Source organism: Rhinolophus hipposideros (assembly GCF_964194185.1).
Source record: "Rhinolophus hipposideros genome assembly, chromosome: 6".
Classification (NCBI taxonomy): Eukaryota; Metazoa; Chordata; class Mammalia; order Chiroptera; family Rhinolophidae; genus Rhinolophus; species Rhinolophus hipposideros.
Window position 1 is genome coordinate 16,121,239 of NC_138052.1, and position 19,533 is coordinate 16,140,771.

At 40.3% G+C, this 19,533-nt stretch overlaps 1 protein-coding gene across 2 annotated transcripts in view; it reads right to left on the reverse strand.

Annotated features, from left to right (window-relative positions):
- Positions 1 to 15,731, reverse strand: part of NCKAP5 (NCK associated protein 5) — an 834,652-nt gene extending 818,921 nt beyond the window's left edge. Inside the window, exon 1 of one of the 2 annotated variants that reach the window (XM_081050689.1) lies at positions 15,452 to 15,731. The gene's annotated coding sequence lies outside the window, so the exon portion shown is untranslated. The remainder of the gene's footprint in view (positions 1 to 15,451) is intronic. The other variant, XM_081050688.1, reaches the window with a different exon arrangement.
- Positions 15,732 to 19,533: the final 3,802 nt, after the last annotated feature.

The window sequence follows — 19,533 nt, forward strand, 5'->3', positions numbered from 1 at the left end:
GCCAAATTTGCAAGGTGGTTCCTGGGCAGGGCTCTGCATCCAGAGCTGTTTTATCATGGAAGTTGACCAACACATCAGTTCTCCACTTCCTTCTGCCCATGCTCAGCAGAGTGAAGGCAGTGCTGGAAATTGTAAGGCATATATAAACTCTAAAAATATACAATCTTGTTTCAATTGATCAGCCTCATGGTGTAGCATTGGATGGGCTGCACGGCTGCCTGTGGGCTATGCTGTCTCACAAGCAGCTTCCAAGCCCAATGCCTTCAGTGGCTACCACACTGACACCTCTGCAGGATGGATGCTGGCTCTGAGAATCTACACTGTGCAATGCTCCCCTTAGCACTCATTCTGTATACACCTACGACACCTAAGAAACAAAGAGGAAACATTTTGAAGTCATATGTGAGCATTTGGTAGCCTTATAAGAAGACAGGATAGAATTATGGGGAGGGAAGGGTTATGGGCAGATTTCAGTGGTTCAAATGTCTATTTAAAAAAAATTGTTTATAATGGCTTAAGCATAAACCCAATGATATTGGATAAAATGGCACAAAAACCTCTCAATCAAGCAGAAAACACTTTTGATTTCTGTAGAAAAGAATATTAATAACATTTGTTAAAATTCTCTGGAATTGTTTTGGTTTGATATAGTGCTTTCTAAGTTTGACTAGTTGGATTTGTAAATCTGAGGATGCACAAAATAATATTCTGTATTTGTCTACTTGAAATGGCAGAAACAGAAAATCTGAAACTCAAATGTATGCACTCATACGCATACGAGTATGTACACACCCTGTATATGCACACACACACACACACACACACACACACAGAGCACATCTTACCATGCCCACCTGAATCTTCAGATACAATCAAATACATTCAAAAGAAAGCCAATGGCAAAAACATACCCCATTGAGAAGAATCTAAGTAAAAAGTGATTTGCAGAAAGGACAAGTAGAGAGAGTGAGTCAGGGGACTCATCATTGCCCAAGAGATTATATATTTTCAAAGCAGTAGAACAGGCATAAAAGGAGTATTTAGAGGAGTACAGTTTATCAGATTTTCCACAATGACTGCTTCTGTAGAACGTCCCTAGACGATTCTCCAGCTCTGTATGATAAACCTGCTGCCCCACTCAATTATGTTCCATTTACCAAGTGCAGCTTGCACTATAACATTTCAAGTGATATCACAGATGTGTACTTTGGCATAAGGGCATGGCTGTCGTCCTGAATGGGGCTTTGGATGGGAAAAGGGCAGTGCCTGATGATTGAAGGGACCCCTCTCGCCTTGCGTCTAGAATGTGCCAATTCATAGAACAAGTAAGCTAAAAAAAAAAAAAAAGAAAAAAATTACACCTCAGTCAAAAGCCATTTCAGGCAGATGAAACACTCTGAAAGACACAAAGAGCCCTCCTATTAATTCTAAAACCTTATCTATGCATTGTGCTGACCTGGAATACTTCAGTCTAGAAAAAAAGAGCAATTCTTTGTTCAATGCTTCAAAAGATAGGAAAAGAGGGTAGGGGAAGGAGAAAAGGAAAAGGGAAAAGGAGCGGAAGGAACACTGTACCAAGCCAAAACCTTTTCTTATCAGTCCAACCATTAGTCTTTAGTTTTCTGAACACTGTTCCTATATGCTTAAATTGTAAAAGCTATGATGAGGGCATGAAGAAAGCATAAGTTAGAGTCCATGGTTTAGAAAAGTTTTGCTGTTGCCAGGGAAACGAGATTTGAGTACAATAAAGTAGTAGGGAAAAGTACACTGTTTTTTCTGTTGTTGTTTTTTTATTTCCAACCTCATTCGCCCCCAAGGATTTGTGATTGCTTACAAAACCATACACAAAAACAAAATGACAAAATAAATAATTGAGAGAGCAAGGCCAAAGGGAAGATACAAGTAGGAAAATAAAAACAGGTTTAAGATTAAATAAATAAACGTACAATATACTCTCCAGGCTACAGGTGATCTATACATTAGCCTTAATGTTTTGAGAGCCATAGGCACAGGCAGTAAGGAAATTACACAGGAAACTGTGTACAGAGCTGATTTGTGTCAGAAAGAGAGAGCAACTGTTGCCAAACCTAGCTGCCCAGTGCTATCACCTGGGAAGGTTTGTAAAAATTCAGTAATGAACCACAATTTGTGAGGCAGGCAGAGAAGGAGAGAATGTGGAGAATCTGATTTTTAAAAAACGTCCCTGAAGGCGTTATGATATCCGTCCTCATCCTGGGAACCACTGCTATAGGGATTTAGAAATGGAAAAAAATATTTTAAAAACCTCCAGATTGCAAGAATTATGGGAGATGTGAAACTCAGGCTGGGCTTCTAAGTTTGGTTGGTGTTTCAATAGGTGGAGATGATGACAGAGGACATTCCAAGTATAGGTGAGGGCGTGAGCCAAATCACAGAGGTAGGAGACAGCCTAATATCAGGAAGGGGACTGCACCACCCTAGTCATTCTGGAGCGTATGTGAGGGACCGTATGACACTATTTAATTTATTCCTTCATCCATTTGCTTTTAATTAAATCACAAAGGAATTAAAGAGGCTAGATATACAATAAATAAAGGATAAAACTGAAATAGAGATGAGTGGAAATGTGTGTATTTCTTATCTACTGCTATATAAAAAATTACCACAAATTGAGTGGCTTGACATAATTCACATTTATTATCTCACAGCTGCCATGGGTCAGGAAGCTGAGAACAGTTTAGCTGAAACATCTGTTCAGGTTACATAAGGCTGAAATCAAGGTGTCAGCAAGCCTGAGGTCTGATCCCAGGCTTGGAGTTTTCTTCTGAGCTCTCGTTGGCAAAATTAATTTCCTTGCATCTATAGAACTCATAGTGACTTGATTTTTAAAGGTCAGGAAGAGAATCTCTGAGTTTCAATTCTCTGACCTCTCCACAATATTTAAGGGACTTTCCTGATTAGGTCAGAGCCACACAAGAAATCCTCCTTTTTTATTAACTCAAAAGTCATCTGATTCGGGACCTTAATTACATTTGCAAAAATCCCCCCTTCACCATATAATATAACATAATCACAGGAGTGACAGTCATTATATTTTCAGGCCCTGCTCACACTCAGGAGGGAGGGAATTATACACAAGGTACATATACAACAAGGAAGTGGGATCTTGGGGTCCATCACAGAATTCTATCTACCACAAAGTACAAAGATGAGAAAATGAAAAGCTGTAAATAAACAGAATACATGAGCCAACAGAGGATTTGCAATTAAACATGTAAATTTGGTTCTGAGCTTCCTGGCAGATGAAGTAAAAAGGTATAGATATAATCAGAGTACTCAGGACTCATTAATCAGTTGCTAGTACTGACTTATACCAGGTACTTCTCAGGTCTTTATATAGGAATCATGAAATGATGTCGCATCAATATAAAGTGGAAGAAATAAGATAGAGTTAGGTGAAACTGGATCCTAAATAACTCTTTGTCAAGTAGGGATGTTTACCCCTACCCCCACCCCCATACCATGGGAATCAGCAATGATGGGAACACAGTTCGATGGGGCACTTGATCATGAATAGGTACCATGGTGATTGGGGCACCCATAACAGAGATTAACCATGAAGAGGCACCATGAATTATTCAAAAGGAAGTAAAAAATATTGAAGTGCAAACATCAACTTAAGTTAGAAATCAGAGGGATCAAATATGTGAAAGAGACAAGAGCAGACGTTCAAGTACCACATAGCCTCCAATGAGTCTTGCAGAAGTGTTGCCTTGTTCGTGTTGTGCCTGCGAGTGTTACCTGGCCACCTCTCTGGGGAACAGCTTTCCCCTGGGGCACCCTAAAGGCATCACGTGATCTCTGACAGAGCTGGTCAAATGTCTCTCCTTGGCTGTATCGTTCTCATAGTTGGTTCAAAGCATTTAGTAGATTGAACTGTGTCCACTTGTGTTCCATTTCCACTCTAAAATGAAGTAGTTTGCTGTGGTTGCATGCAAACTACTCTTCTTTCTTCCATTTACTAATATATTACCTCTTTTTATGACCCCACTCAATTCCGCCACTTCCTGCTCAGGCTCGTGTAGCTGTCTCCCTTCCTTGAATAGACTCTGTCCTCACTCACAGAGTCATCATCATCTCTGTAATCTGTCCTGTTTACTCATGTCTTGTCTCTTACAATCTGGCCATCTGGTCCACAGCAATGACCTCTTTCAACCTCTTTCATCTTTCAGTTTCTACAGAGCTAGTTAATTTTGATTTAGAAGGCCTATAGATGGAAGAGGCCTTGAAACCCTCCAGCTCACCATCCTTCTCAACGAAGACCCACCCATCACTGTCTGAGCACTTCTAGGGATGGGAACTGTTGCACAGCTTCTTTCTGTGTATTTCCAAATGACCAAAAGTTCTGCTTCATGTTAGGCCATACCGCTTCCCTTTAACTTTCATCGTTAAGTAGTAGTGGAAGTTAAGTAGTGTTCTCTTGAGTAGGTTAAACCATCACATTTACCTTCATGTATTAGTGGGAATATAAATTGGTACAACCACTTTGGAAAACTGTTTGGCAATATCTCCTAGATACCCTATGATGCAGCAGTCACTTACACACACACACACACACACACACACACACACACATGCACACACACACGCTCACCCTCAACAAAAAAACTCTTCTTCACCAAGAGACATGCACTAGAATATTTCCAGTAATGGTCCGAAACTGGAAACTATCCAAATGCTCATCAACAGTAGAAAGAATACGCTATAATATAGTCACACAATGAAATACTGTACAATGATCATGAAAACTCGACAACTAAACACAGCAGTGTGAATGAATCACATAAGTACACCTGGAATGACAGAAAGTTATACAGATTGTGTGATTCCACTTATATAAAGTACAAACCCAGGCAAAACTAATCTTCACTACTAGACATTAGCACACTTATTACCTTAGGGGTGGAACTGAAAGGGACTTGAGGAGGGTTAAGGTGCTGGTGACATTTCTTGGTTTGAGAGTTGATAATAGGGTATATTCAGTTTGTAGAAATTTATCAAGCTGTATACTATGTGCACTTAGTTATATGTGTGTGTGTGTGTGTGTGTGTGTATATATATTTCAAAAAAGTTTACAAATCATCTTGTTCCTCCTGAATAAATACAATTTCTTCAGCCATTTCTCATAGATATGGGTTCTAGAATGTTCAAGATCCTAGTCATCGACTCATAAAACCTTTTAATTTGGCAAAGCTCTTGCCATTCGTTTGGAACTTAATCATATTGATTGGTTTGTGGTGTCTTAAATGTCCATGTGAGTTCTTTCCTTTAATACGTTGTGAGCCTCTTAAAGACAGGTGTATTCTGTCTGTGTTCAGTGTCCATTGCAAGCTCAGAATTACTCGTCTCCCCTCCTCTTACTTAGCAAGTGCAGATAAAGGAGACTGCATTTATCTGGGGCCAATATGATAAATCAACCCAAGTATTTGCTTTCGTTTTTAAGAAAATTAAATATTTAACACCAATTTATCTGGTAAAGCCAAATTTTATTTTGCTCTCTTCCCTCAAGTTGATCTAAGGACTGACCGTTGCCCTGATTTATGAACCCTTTTCAGATGTTTCCATAAGGAGAGGTGGTGACTCTTATTAAGTAGGCCCCTCTAAAAGATCCGATTCAGTATTTCTTATTTCTGTTCCTCTTGTCTTCATTATTCATAAATTGACCTAATGTCTGAACCCTTATAACTTTCTCTTCTCAAGGAAAAAGCACACTAATTTGGACAACAAGACAATGAGAAAGAAGCATTCTAATTCATATGAAGTTATCAGCATCATCCTTACTGATGGGCTAAATAAAAGGTGAGCTACATGAATAATGGAACACAAAGCACATCTATAATGAAAAGAAAGAATTCTGGGTTCTAAATAATGTAATGAAAATAGTTTTGATATTGCGAAGGCTTCTGCCTGATAACTTATCTTTCCAGAACAAGCAATATCAGAGAAATCTGTAGACATTCACATCATGATGCTGTTTGTCTCTCTGCTTGCACACTCATTTGCACACTTGGCATCTGGCATGCTTGTTGCTGAGCAAAGTTTGCTGAATTTTCCTTTCCCATTTTGCACAGTTTTTCCCAGAGAATATTTATGGGCATCAGTCACTTCAATGAACAAACAGTAAAAAGAGAGGCCAGCTTCTTGACCACATTCCTATTCCTGTCACCAGGTCACCTTTCTAACCAATGGCTTTGTCTATACAAACATAACCCTCTCCACTCCAGGTGTATGTTTGTGTGTGTGTACACATATATAAATATTTGTATGTATATACATACAAATTTCTATAATATATGTGTGTGTGTGTGTGTGTATTTACATTGAGATAGATATAGAGATATAGGTATGAAAGAGACAGAATGAAATTATCAGTCTGCAAAGATTCTTACCAAGTCCATTGAGGAACTATCTCTAGAAAATTGAAGACACATGTCAGTTCTTTATAAAGATCATACAAAAACACAGAAGGAAAATCTAAGAAAGCTAGTCATGCAGAAACTATTTAATCAAAGAGTAAAGACAATTATAACATCTGTTAATCTTCTGTGGAGGTTATAATTAAATGCTTTGGAGAAATACCCTTTCAAGGGTGATCCTTTAACATCTGTCATGAGGATATACAGCATTGAGCAGTGACGAATCACTTTGGCACTTTGGGAAAACAGGACTCCTGGAGATGACAAACACTGCAAAAGTCCCCACGCACGCAGCCCAGACCTGTGCCCACTGTCTTGGGGGGTGGGGCTTCGTTCTTCAGGGCTTTGTGTTGTAAGTCAGATTGCAGGCATTGAATGTTAAGGCATAACAGGATCACAGGGCCAGAAGTGGCCCTGGAATTATTATTTCCTCCTTCACTTTGCAGGTGGGGCCACTTGATATCATGTCCTACAGTTGACTTGTGGCAGGATTTTACACGCAGTGTTGTTCAATTCTCTGTCCAAATTACACTCCACTACACCATGCTGCTTGCTCCTTTGGTTTTTCTCTCACTTTGGCTTGTAATTTAGATGTGTTCTTTGTTTAATGGGATCAGTATTATAATGAGGCCCTAGGGTATTTGGAGAGGTTGAAAAACTGAAATAATTCCCTTCTCTATCCCCCTGTCCACTGAGAAACACTGATCATCATCCTTTCTCCCCTCCAGTCCCTTCTGGGGAGGAGCAGTGGAAGGAGAGGTAAATGAAGATAACGAAGAGCAAAATGGGTGAGAAAATAGAGGTAGAGGTGGAGAAAGAGAAGCTCGAGCGATATAAGGAAAGAAAAATAAGGGTGGGTAAGAGAGAAAGAGAGAGATGGGGAATAGGAAGGGAGCAGGAGGAGCTGGAGACGGTGGTCCAAGGATTCAGAAAAAGGGTACTATGTTAAGACCTCACCGAAAGTATCTGTACACTCCTTATACTCCTCCTACTCCATAAGCTGGTTCTATTGTACTTCAAATAAACAGTTCTATACATACTGAAGACCACAGGGTTTGGCAGTTTTGGCAAATAAAATGCAGAGATGATAAAGCCAGGGGCATCACATAAACAGATACAATGTGTTGAGCAATGAAAACTATGCACATACGGTGAGAACATAATCAATGCATTCACAGCCCAGGAAGAGGTTGGGGTGATGGCCGTTCCCTGGGTCATTGTTTTGGGCTGCAAATACTGGACTGTGCTGAAATGCTGTGTAAATGGGGCTCTTGACATTTGGCATGGGGATTAAAGAAATCCCTATGACCAGAACACACTGTTGTCATCAGCCCTCTCTTTTCCCATCAGCAATCACCTACTTACAAGGGCCCATTACGTCCTCAATGACAAGGAGTCAACAGTGATGATAATGGTTGTATTGGGAATCTACTGCTGTGCTGCACATCAGGCACTTTACCTCGGTTACACTCACAAAGATGCTACAAAGAGCAAATATACCACACACATCTGGTTCGAAGTCTTACTATGTGATCTGGAACACATCAACCTCTTGGTACCTTGGTTTTCTCATCTACAAAATGGGATTAATAGAAATGTCTTATCTCAGAGGGCTATTTTGAGGATAAATGAGATAGTATTAATAGAAAGTATAATAGGGCCAGACACACTGTAAGCACTTTACAAATATTAGGTGAAATCATTATTGGTATTACTACATTTTATGAACAAGGAAACCAAGCTCAAATAAACTGCCCCAAATCAATGGAGATCAGAATAGAGATTGAAACCCAGATATATCCCGAGGTAAATGCCACATGGGCATAGGCTGTGGCTATTTGTTTTTTTCTGTTACTCTATCTGCATTAACTGACTCCAAGGATTCTGGTCTCTCTAGTAGACGACACAGCCTCTCAGGAAATGCTCTATGCAGAAAATCTCCAGCCCAACCTGGCAAACATAAAAGGGCGCACATTACTCGGATCACAATATCTTCTGCCTCTCACTCCCTTGTCCACATCAAAGAGAAAAAGAAAAGAAACCTTGTCCATTCTCTTCTTTATTTATTCTCATACCTATAGAGCCCTCATTTGACAAATGCCATGAATACTGATGCGTATGACACAACTGGAAATGAACAAGCACTCACTCACTCCTTGAAATTAGGTAAAAAAGCAAGCCTTCCTGTCTCGAGTCCACAAGCATTTTGAATGCCATGAGATGCAAATGTCATCAGTTGAGTGACGAAAAGGAATGTTTCTGTACGTGCAAAAATGGAGAGGAGAAAGTACTCACGTCAAAAAACTTGCTTATAGCCATCCATTTACCAAGTCTATGTTGAGTGCCAGCCGCTATTCTAGGTGCTAAGGCTACAATATTAATCAAGATAGACACAGCCCCTGCTTTCATGGAACTTAAAGCCTAGATGGGGAGATGTTCTCAATCCAATAGACAACCATATATGTCATTACCCTAGTGAGAAGTGCCATACAAGAAGTACCTGGAGCTACCAGAGTCCATGACAAGCAGAGGAAGGTTTCCTGAGGAAGGGCCACTTGGGCTGAGCGGAAGTTGTCCCAGTGAGGATGGGGGGACAGGGAGGGAAGCCTTCCTAAGGAGAGATTTTGGTGAGTGGGAAGAGCTGAAAACAGGCCAGTGAGTAGGAAGCGAATAGATGTGGTTGCACGCACTCAGCCACATCTTAGAAAAGTCAGCTCAGTTCCCCACGACTGTTTTCTTCACCAGACAATGAAGGTGATGGGTCTGAATCAAGGGATCCTGTAGAGTGAGAAGGTTCTGACCCAGGTGCAGGGAACAGAAAACCCGTTTTGGTTGAAAGGGTAGCTCACTCAAATGCAGGAAGCAAGTACAAACTGTACCTAGAGGAGGAAAACCATCATTTTTTTTTCCTTCCATACTCAACAGCCAAAACCAGTCTCCCAAAAGGCTGCAACAGTGCTCTAACTCCAAAAGAAATGTCATATATAGATATTATGATTTGGTATCCAAAGTCCTGGTCTGGTTGATGGGCTATTAATGATATATCTGAATTCTCCAATTTCCCCCTAAGAAGACAATGAAAATGAAATCTTAGACTTCTAATTTATCCAGCTAGAAAAAAATATACAACACACCTTTAAAACATAACTTCAGTAGCATTACTGCTATTAATCAGGTATCCTAAAAACAATGGCTTCTTTAACAAGGTAACTGTTGCAATTGGTCTGTATGGGATAGTTTATTCAGTTTAACAAGGCCCTCTACTGGCAATCTCCAAAAACACAGTCTCTTTCAAATTATTTTAAGTAAACTATTTTAACTACTCCCAGTAATAAAGTATCTTACATTCCTGACTATACAAATCTGGGCTGAAAAAATGAGTGAGAAGAAATGGAGCAAGGAAGGAAATAGATGTCGTTTTGAGATGTTGTTATTCACCTCCACATAAATAACATTATATGAAGTATCATTTGCTTTTCTCTGATGATGTCAAAGGTATCCAGAAATGAATGATATTTCATACATGAAAATATGTTGAGTATTTATTCACTGAACCACAAAACCAAAGTATGAATGTTATTTACCAACTACAGTAAGCCATATCACTTCTTTCTCTTTACCCACATATAAGCAATTGACTATAATTAGAATAAAAAAATGTTAAAGGCAGGCCTTTTAAATTGCTTCTGGTATTACACAACTAATAATTTACTTCTCCCAGTTGATAATTGACAAAAAAAAAACCCAGCATATGTTGACTTTAGAATTTAATTATATAAGAAGAATATTTTAAATAGGTTATCTTTGACACATTTGTCAAAGGGCTGTTTTAACAACTGGGAAATTTTAACTATAGATTTCTAGAAAACCAAGTAAAATTTTAAAATGAGGCAATTATTAACTTCAGGAAAAATATTTTAACAAGAGGCAAATACAATCACAATTAACAATTCGACCCAACTGTAAGCATTATTTGTAATCATGATAAAAATAAACACTAAGTGTACATTTAATCATTAATTGTGATGTAATTCATTGGCGAACAGGGAAGGTGCGGAAGGTGTAAGAAACATATGTTGTAATCTACCATAATAGAAAATTAAATAAATTGACATTGTAAATAGATATATAAACATTATTTAGAAATACCACAGAAAAAGCAGCTAGAGGAACAAAAAAGCCTCTGAGGAGTAGGACTGGGGAATGCAGAATGGTGGCTCAGGGGATAGCACGATATATATATGCAGTGTTTATATATGCACATATACTGTGTTCCCCCGAACATAAGACCTAACTGGAAAATAAGCCCTAGCATGATTTTTCCGGATGACATCCCCTGAACATAAGCCCTAATGCATCTTTTGGAGAAAAAATTAATATAAGACCTGGTTTTATTTTCAGGGAAACATGGTATAAACATTTTAGTACTATCATTCAGTATATATACTAAATGATATATACATGTATTTATATATGACATATATAGTTATATATTTACATAAACATTATAGTACTGCTTGGCTTTTTAAATGATGAACATGTATTACTTGATTTATAAAAAGTTTCTAGAAACAGGTTAGCGCTGACAATGGAAACCATTTGGGACGTATCTTTTGGACTGACTTAGATCAGCATTCTGTTTCCAGATTCAATTTGCCAAATGAAGCAAGCACCCTTAATGGAGCAGCTTGTCAGACACGCATCTTGACAGTCACTCTTCTTCCCACATTTCTGAACTAACCGTTCTTCCTTCATCACCATAATATTTATCTGCCATCTTATCGTTTGAGCTTATATTCCAAAACGGGTTTGGGACTTTCCTCTTGAATTCAGTCCACTGGGTTTCTATAGTGCATCCAAATTCTACTCAAAGGAATCACCAATCTGGATAGTCTATTTCTAAGAGGAAAGATCTAGTTTCTGGCTCTGAAAATACCAGATTAATTTATGTAACTACTGGGAAGCACCTTGTGTAATCGAGGCTTCCAAACCGACATGACACACTTCGTTAGACAAGTATGTTTTGGGGCACAGTAAATGTTGGGGGTAATGTTCTGTGTATCTGAAAGATTAATTATTTCATCTATAAAGAAAGTGCAATGGGGAATTCAAAATTTCAAAGGCATTACACTTTGTAGCATTAGAGAAGTGGAGAAAAGGAAGGCTATAAGGTGCCTTGTAGTTAACTGGTTCTATCACTTGCCAGTGCTCAGCCTCAACCATTCTGGCTATTTAAAACCACTATCACAAAATACTATCACCTTTCTTAGTAAACTTTTCTAGGGACCAACCAAACAGCCAAGCATTATTCCCTTTTTTTTTTAATCTATCTCCCCTTGGATTACACTCCTGACCATGCTGAACTCAGCCTACCAACACCCATACCAAAAATGCCAATAATCTTAATATTCAGCCATAAACTTAGGCCAACCTGTAAGAGTATTCATGTCTGAGATTAAAAGAAAAAACAAATAGGCTTTAACCAATTTTGAAAGACGAGAAAATGTGAATCACCAGTTCAATCAATTGGCACCTATAAGTGTTCATCTGATTTGCTGCTCTACCAGTACAATCATTCAGGGGATGACAAGAAAAATCAAAGTTCCATCATGGCCAATGCTCATGAGAGAAAACAGCCTTACCATCCAGACAGCAGTACCATGAAAGGTCAAGGGTGTGGGCTCAGAGGTCAAATCCTGCCTCTCCCTCTTACCACCCATGTGATCGATCTTTGCCCATGACTTCACCTTTCTGAACCTTAGGACCTTTGCCTGGGAAACGAGTATAATGATCAGAATGAGATAGCACATGCAAAGAACTTAGAAGTGTGCCTGATAAGGCAGTGATCACTCACTAGTGATTATGGGGAAGAACACAGTTTAAATTTTCTCTTATGGGGCCAGTCATGCATTCATACATACATATGTTTTCATCATTTATTGGTAACTCCCTTTGTGCCAAGCGGTGAGCTGTGTATGAGATTAGAAATTTGGCAAGGGCCTGAAGGATACGAGGTGCCACAGGCAGGAGTATGGGTTACAGAGAGTAGCTCTAGTAGCTTAGCTAGTAATTCCCATCCAAATCATCCGAGGAAGTTTTGAACTATGCCTGGGTCTGAATCCCACGTTGTAGATGCTGATTCATTAAGTCTGCGTTGGGACACGGCATTTGCAAGGCAAACAGTAATGACAAAGGCTAATAGTCCTTAGTACTAATATGTCCCTGGTAGTGTGTGAAGTGTTTCTGTTCTAATAATTTACTTAATCCTCCCCTGGATCTCCAGAAGATCAGCACTCTTATTATCCACATTTTAAAGGTGAAAAATTGAATCAGAGAAGTTAAGTGAATTAACCAAGATCGTGAAGCCAGTAAGTGGGTGGAGGCGAGACTTGAGCCCATGCCACTGGTTACAGACCATCTCCTTGGTCACTATGCCATGCTGCCCCTCAACCCTCCATGGGAGAGTCGAGTGAGCTCACAGGACAAGAACCTCTGCAACAGATATATAAGTACGTGTGCGGGAGTGGAGAGAGATGAGCCGGTAGGTTGGCGGGCATCACATCAGGCATAGCTTTGTTTGTCTGGCATTGAGGGCCATCTACCACAGTGAAGGAGAATTAAAAGCCACTCAGCACACTTAGGTGATATTTTTGTCAGCCAAATGCAGAGGCCTGGGTGTTTGATGTAGGCAAAGGGATATTTAAGATTAGCAATCGACTCATTCGTTTATTCGGTATTATACATTGAACAACTACTCTGTACTAGGCGCCATGGATATAGGAAGGTATGAAAATGGAGCCTTCATTTTCAATGGAAAGAGGTGTTTAAGTATGAGGCAAAGAGCTCCAGACCCCACAGCAAAAGTCAGCACAAGATGCCATGAGGATCCCAAGAAGAAATCATCACTTCGCCCTGAAGAGTCCAGAGTCATCCCATAGAGATGGGTGCTGGGGTAAGGAAAATTGCAGAGAGCAAAGGAATGGAGGGTGTGAGTGGAATCCAGCTGAATGTTAGAATGTGGGGTCCTGGCTGCAGGGGGAGAATGAAGGGGGAGGAAGAATCAATGAGAAAGTGAAGAGAAGTTTCTACCAACAAGAGGAGTCCCATAAAGGAAGAAGAAAAGCAAGGTGAGGTCACTAAAAAGCAGTTTGAGACATAAAAGTAAAGCAGAAGCACAGAATGCCAGATCTGGGAACCACCTTGGGTTGCTGAACCTGCACCTAATACTAAATGCCTTCTGCACTATTTCCATTGTGGAATCAACTTTCTGGCCTTTCAGCCGTCAGCTGTACAACAATCACAAAGTTCTTTTTGGTTCTCTTGTGAAAATGATGAAGAAGAGATGTTACTAAACATACTCAGGGCCGAAGACAAAACAGAAATGTTCTCTCTTTGCCAGACCACCTTCATCTATACACCTTCACACAACCCTGTTTCTACAAGAAGTCCTATTAACCACGTGTGGGTCCTACTGCTTTTATGTCTGTAAGAACTGAAATGGGGAATGCATGCCGGCATAAGCGCAGCGAAGTAGTTTCCAGTTGCTCTCTGCCACGGTCTTGCCGGGTGACTTTGGAAAAATTACTTTCCCTCCTGTCCCTCAGGTTTCCTCCTGTAAAAAGGATAAGCTTTGACTAATAGTTTTGAAAACTGCTTTAGCAGCAAATCCCTGATTTTAAATAAAAATTCCCCAAAAGTGCTGAGCTTTAATACATAAAACATATCCAAGCAGCGTGTGCTCTGAAGGAAAAATGTGGAGCTGACAAACACGCAGGAGGTTGCCCACCACATTAGTCCATGGAAAACAGATGAATTATTTTTGGACCTTTTCTGTCACTGGCTTCTTACAAGTGTCTGAGACCAGAGAAAAGGGGAAAGTCAGTGAGGGCTGTCACTGCTCTCCTGGGCTGGCGACAGAACAGCTGAAGAGGGGAGCAAGCCAGGTCTCCATAAGTGAGTCACGGGGTTTGCACGCAGGAGGTAACAGGCTAATAGGTACTTCTTGCCAATATGAGCAGCAGGGCTGTCAGTTCTAAATGGCAGGAATTGACCACGATTTGCTACTGGCTGCAAGGGGCTGAACTGCAGGTGCCTGAAGCATACAACAGAAAGGTAAATTCACAGGGGTCTTAAGCAGAATTTCCAGGTGGCCAGCTGGCCCAGTGCAGCCGTGATAAGAGCAAGCCCACAGACAGGATGGCCCACACGGAGCCCACTCTTACTATTCCTCAAAGAATATCAGGAGGAAAGTTGAAAGAGAGAGGATATGGAGCTTGAATTCCTACCTAGCTGCATGTCAAAGCTTGACTTTTTCGGTAGTACATTAATTCAGGTTCCTAACTCAGAAGTCAAGTTAGAACAGTGAACATTTCTCCAGATACTCAGTGGAAACAAATCCAGATAGAAATGGTTTCAATTTCAAAATATTTTTCTATACTTTCAAATCCCCCGAGAATGAATGAGCTTGTGTGTGTGTGTGTGTGCGCGCGTGCACGCCCACGTTTGGGGAGAGGGTGCAGGCAAGAGGGAACAGGACACTATAAACAACATGCACATGTTAGAAATCTATAAACCACAGAGAGTATCAGAGACAAAAAGTGGGCTTCCCCCTCCAGCACAACAGTTAATTAAAAATCAGTCTTTATAGTATTCTATTAAAATCCTTGAAATACTTTTTTTTTTTTTTTGTATGGCTGGTTGCTTTTTGTTAAAAGGAAAAAATCCCAGCCTCCCTGCAGAGGCAAATGATTAGGAACTGAGTACCATCTTGTTATCATCTCTGTCCGGTGCCTGTTCTCCGAGACAAGAACTCCTCTACACCTCAACAGCAACTTCAGCGGACTATAATTACTAAGAACAAATGCATACTTGTGGTGGCAGGCGAGAGAGCCCGGAGACATACATAAACATCATCTCACTTTAAAAGGAAAGCAAGCTGTATAAATAAGAAAAACTATTACAAGAGTTTAAAAAAAAAAAAATCCCAACAATCTTACTTGCAGTTAGCTCTTCAGTCAACACATATCACAGTCCTGGAGACAGATACAGGAACTGCAACAACTCTCTCCAGCTAAAACTTTCCTCCCGAGTTTATCCTCTGTTTATTTTTGAAGCATTAAAAGGCCGTGCTAAAAGGACACATCAGTTTTCCTGACCGTCCAAAGCGGCAGCAAAATCCTGCAGAGAATTCGGAGCAAGTTTGCGGAGACTTGCTCCCTCCGCTGAGGCTCTGTGGTAGCTCCGAGCTTGTAAATACAAGCTCCGTGGACAAAGTCCCAAATGACATCACTGGCAGCTGCTTATTGTTGAGTCTTTATTAACTGACTGTCAAAAAGAAAGGAGGGGGTGGGGAGCAAGAGTATCTTTTCTGCAGCAAAAATCAGCACCTTGGAGTGGATTCCACTTATACGTGCGTTAAGAATCCCATTGATTCAAATTTTCAAGAGCTTGGTTTCTCTCAGGTCAGACCCTTTCCCCTGAAAAAGAATCATCTCCACTGATTTAGGCTGAATAAACTGAAGACAAGGAGGAAAAGCGTGAAATGCCAGCACGGCTCTATCAAGTTGTTTACTCACCTGTTTTGAGTCCGTTTCGGAGTTTGATGATTCATAAATATACAAATATTAGTTGTGAGTTACATTGCCTAAAGACTTTTACCATGATGTATGTCTACCTAGCTAAGATTTTATTTTTTTTTCTAGAAGGATTGTCCTGGGTTGCAACTCTTGTTTAGATATATACTCTGAAGATTACCCTGGGGTAGAAGGAAGGGCTCCCTAAAATCATAAACAAAGTTTTGTGCATATGTGAGGACAGGCAGGTTGTTTTCTGAGAAGACGGCTGGAAGCTTTCTTCAAATTCTCAAAATTGTAATGGCTTACCTGTACCAACCCTATCGTGCCAAACACAAACAGACAAAAACAAAAAACCTCTGCCAAGTATCTCTAATGACCTCAAGGACTACTGTAACTAGCAACTTAAAAGGGGAACTTTGCCCCTATTTTCAATTCTCATGGAATGCTCTACCTCTGTCAGCTGGTTCTTACTTGGGCTTTCATAGTTATCTCCCCACCCACCGCAGCCCCCACCTAGACAAACCCACAAATCCTACACCATCTCTGCCCTGAAGCTCCAACACTCTAGTCCACTGTTTTCCTTCCTTCCTCTGAACTACTATAATGATGCGGACTATTTATATTTATTTGCTGCTTTTTATATACTGACTTGTATTTTTAGCTTGTTTTTTAGCCATCTGTGTCTGTCTCCCCAACTCAGTTTGAAAAGTCTTTGAGGGCAACCATTGTGTTGTAAGTGTTATTTGTTTATACCCAAATCACCCACCATAGTTAATTTTAAATAGAGAAGTGGGGGGGTGGGGGGGAAGGAAGGCACTGAGGGCGGAGGCAGGAACAAGGTTAGCAGATTTCATGGAATGGGGTGTATATTTAGATTAAGCACTCTCCCTTCCCTTGGAAAACAATGACCTCACATCTTACTACTTGCCCTCTGTGGCTGCTCACTGCATATCCCAAACTTATTTTTTCAAAGAGCAGTGATTGATTATTGATTTGGTAGGATATCAAGACCCTAAAACCCGCCACTTTCATGGAGGAATCGGTTAAAGACAGTTCATTGCTTATATGTCATTAATGGGTCTTAAATTAACACAATATTTATGGAAAGCAAATTAAAAGTACCTAAGGATTTTTATAAGTACAGATCCAAATAAATCACAAGCAAATTGCAGTAAAGAATGTAGCATATGATGGGAGGAATTATACAAATTATTAGCAGTAGTTATCCTTGGGAAATGAGATTGGGGAACTTTCACTTTTGTATGGTTTGACTTTTTTTCAATGAGTATGTTCCACTCTTGTTATTAAAATAACAATAAAAATACAGGATTGTACAATTTTCAAAATAAATCACAAGGAGAAACCTAGCTATTCTTCAACAAGTGTCTAACATGTAGTAGGTGCTCAATAAAGATCTATTGACTGAAGGAATATTTGTGGAGTTTCCACAACGATACAGCAGTACGTGGGAACGGAATAGGATGGAGAAGAGGCAACCAGGCACTGGGTTTCCATTTCTGGATGAATGACCGGACTGACCCCCTTTCCATTACATTTGAGGACTGATTTGAAAACCTCTTAGACTCTGTCCACATTAAGAAATGATTAAAGTGCTCAGAACATAAAGTGCTGACCTTTCTTTTGTGCAATTGCTGTTTGACAAATGGAGTTTTAAGGTAAGACAAGTATGAACCACTTTGGTTCAGTTCTCTGGTTGCTAGCAAGGCACTGGAAAGGAAGTCAGAAAACTTGTAAGGACACAGGTTTCCCAGCTCCTTGTCATGGCTGGTCTAACATTAAAGGAACTCCACTGGGGCAGGGAGGGGGCCGGCGGTGGGGGTGCGAAAGGGGGTGGAGGTTAGGAAAGTCTAATCCACAGAGTCTTCAGAGCTTTATTAAGGAGGGACTTGGGGGTTTTCAGAGTCAGTGGCCTAGAATGATGGCACAAAACACAAGTCAGTCTCCCCTACATATGACTACAGGGCCTCTCAGGTGGAAACTGACAGGAATAAGCCATACATAAGATACTACATTTTTCTTTAGGGGAAAAAAAATCCAAGGTAAAATAGGTTTTTTTCAAAGCACTATTTCCACTCCTCTAGAGAAAACACTGGAGTCTTGTCTTACTTCCTAGTGACAAGATATCGTCTGTCTGTAAAAATTTCAAGCAAACGAAAGCACAACCCATATTTCTTGTGTGTCTTTATATTGCTGTGACCCACATTTTAGGAACCAGAAACCAGATACCATTTAAAGGCACGCTGGAAGCCCCTTGGGTCAAGTCGTACGTTCCCAAGTGAGAGTTAAATATAAGTATTTAACTTGACTTAAAGCTTGTATTAGGTTGGTGCAAAAGTAATTGTGGTTTTTGCATTTATTTTTAACCTGTTAAACTGCAATTACTTTTGCACCGACCTGATATAAAAATAAATAAGGAAAGGTGAGGAGGTAGATGGGTACTGTCTTCCCACCTCTACCCCTGCTGAGATGCTTTCAATGCCTTCTACTCCTTTACTCAGGCAATTTCCTCTCTCCCCTGGGGCGAGGGGGAGGAAGAGGGGCTGGGGGTCTGCCCTCACCAATGCAGGAAGGCCAGGCAGCTTAATAATAGGCATATGTATGTCTATTTACCTGTTCATTGCTAAAAAAGGTCTTACGCTGTATTGAAGTGTCTTCTGTCTTGAACTGGAAAAATCCCTAAAGTTAGAGACAACAATCAGATGTACAAGATGAGAAGTACAGCCAACCACTGCAGAGGTGCTTGCTGGATGACGGTATCTTACTAGGGACCTATCAAGACTATCACCACAGAGACAGTTTCTTCTTCCAGTGTCTGATTTCCTCTCTTATCCTGATAAACAAGTACAACTACTACCATTTATTAAGCATTCGTAAGTGTCCTTTAAATGTGACATCTAATTTACCTTTAAAATAACCCGCTTAGTTACATACTGTTATCACTGCCCTTATACTACTGACGAAATTAAGGCCCCAAGAGCTACAAGTATGTTCCCTATGTAACTTGACTATCATAACAGAAATGGTCAGAGGTAGAGCTACCATTTCAATTCTGCCTGACCTTCCAGTGTCCTGCAGAGGCGTAAATCCCTCTTAGGATTATAAATATTGAAAAGAGAGTTGGTAAACCATTATGTATAATGGCAAGTTGGAATTAGATGCAGGTAGCCATCATTAAACTGCGCAGTTCTGATTCCGATGTAGGATACATGGCAGGGGACATGCAACAGACCTTCAGACTTCAATCTCAAACTCGTGTGACTTCTGCTCCTTTCTGTAACGCAGTCCTTCTCTTAGCTCTTAGGGGAGATATACTGTAGGCCTCAAAGACACGTGCAAAGACCATGGAAATCAGATTCACAGGGCTCAGCCCCAGAGTATCAGCATGGAGTAAATTCTCTGTGCCCTTGGAGGTGGGCAAGGTTCAAGAGGGGGAAGGAGAAAATATTGAAGAGCAGGCATTGAAAAGTGTCACCATCTGTTTC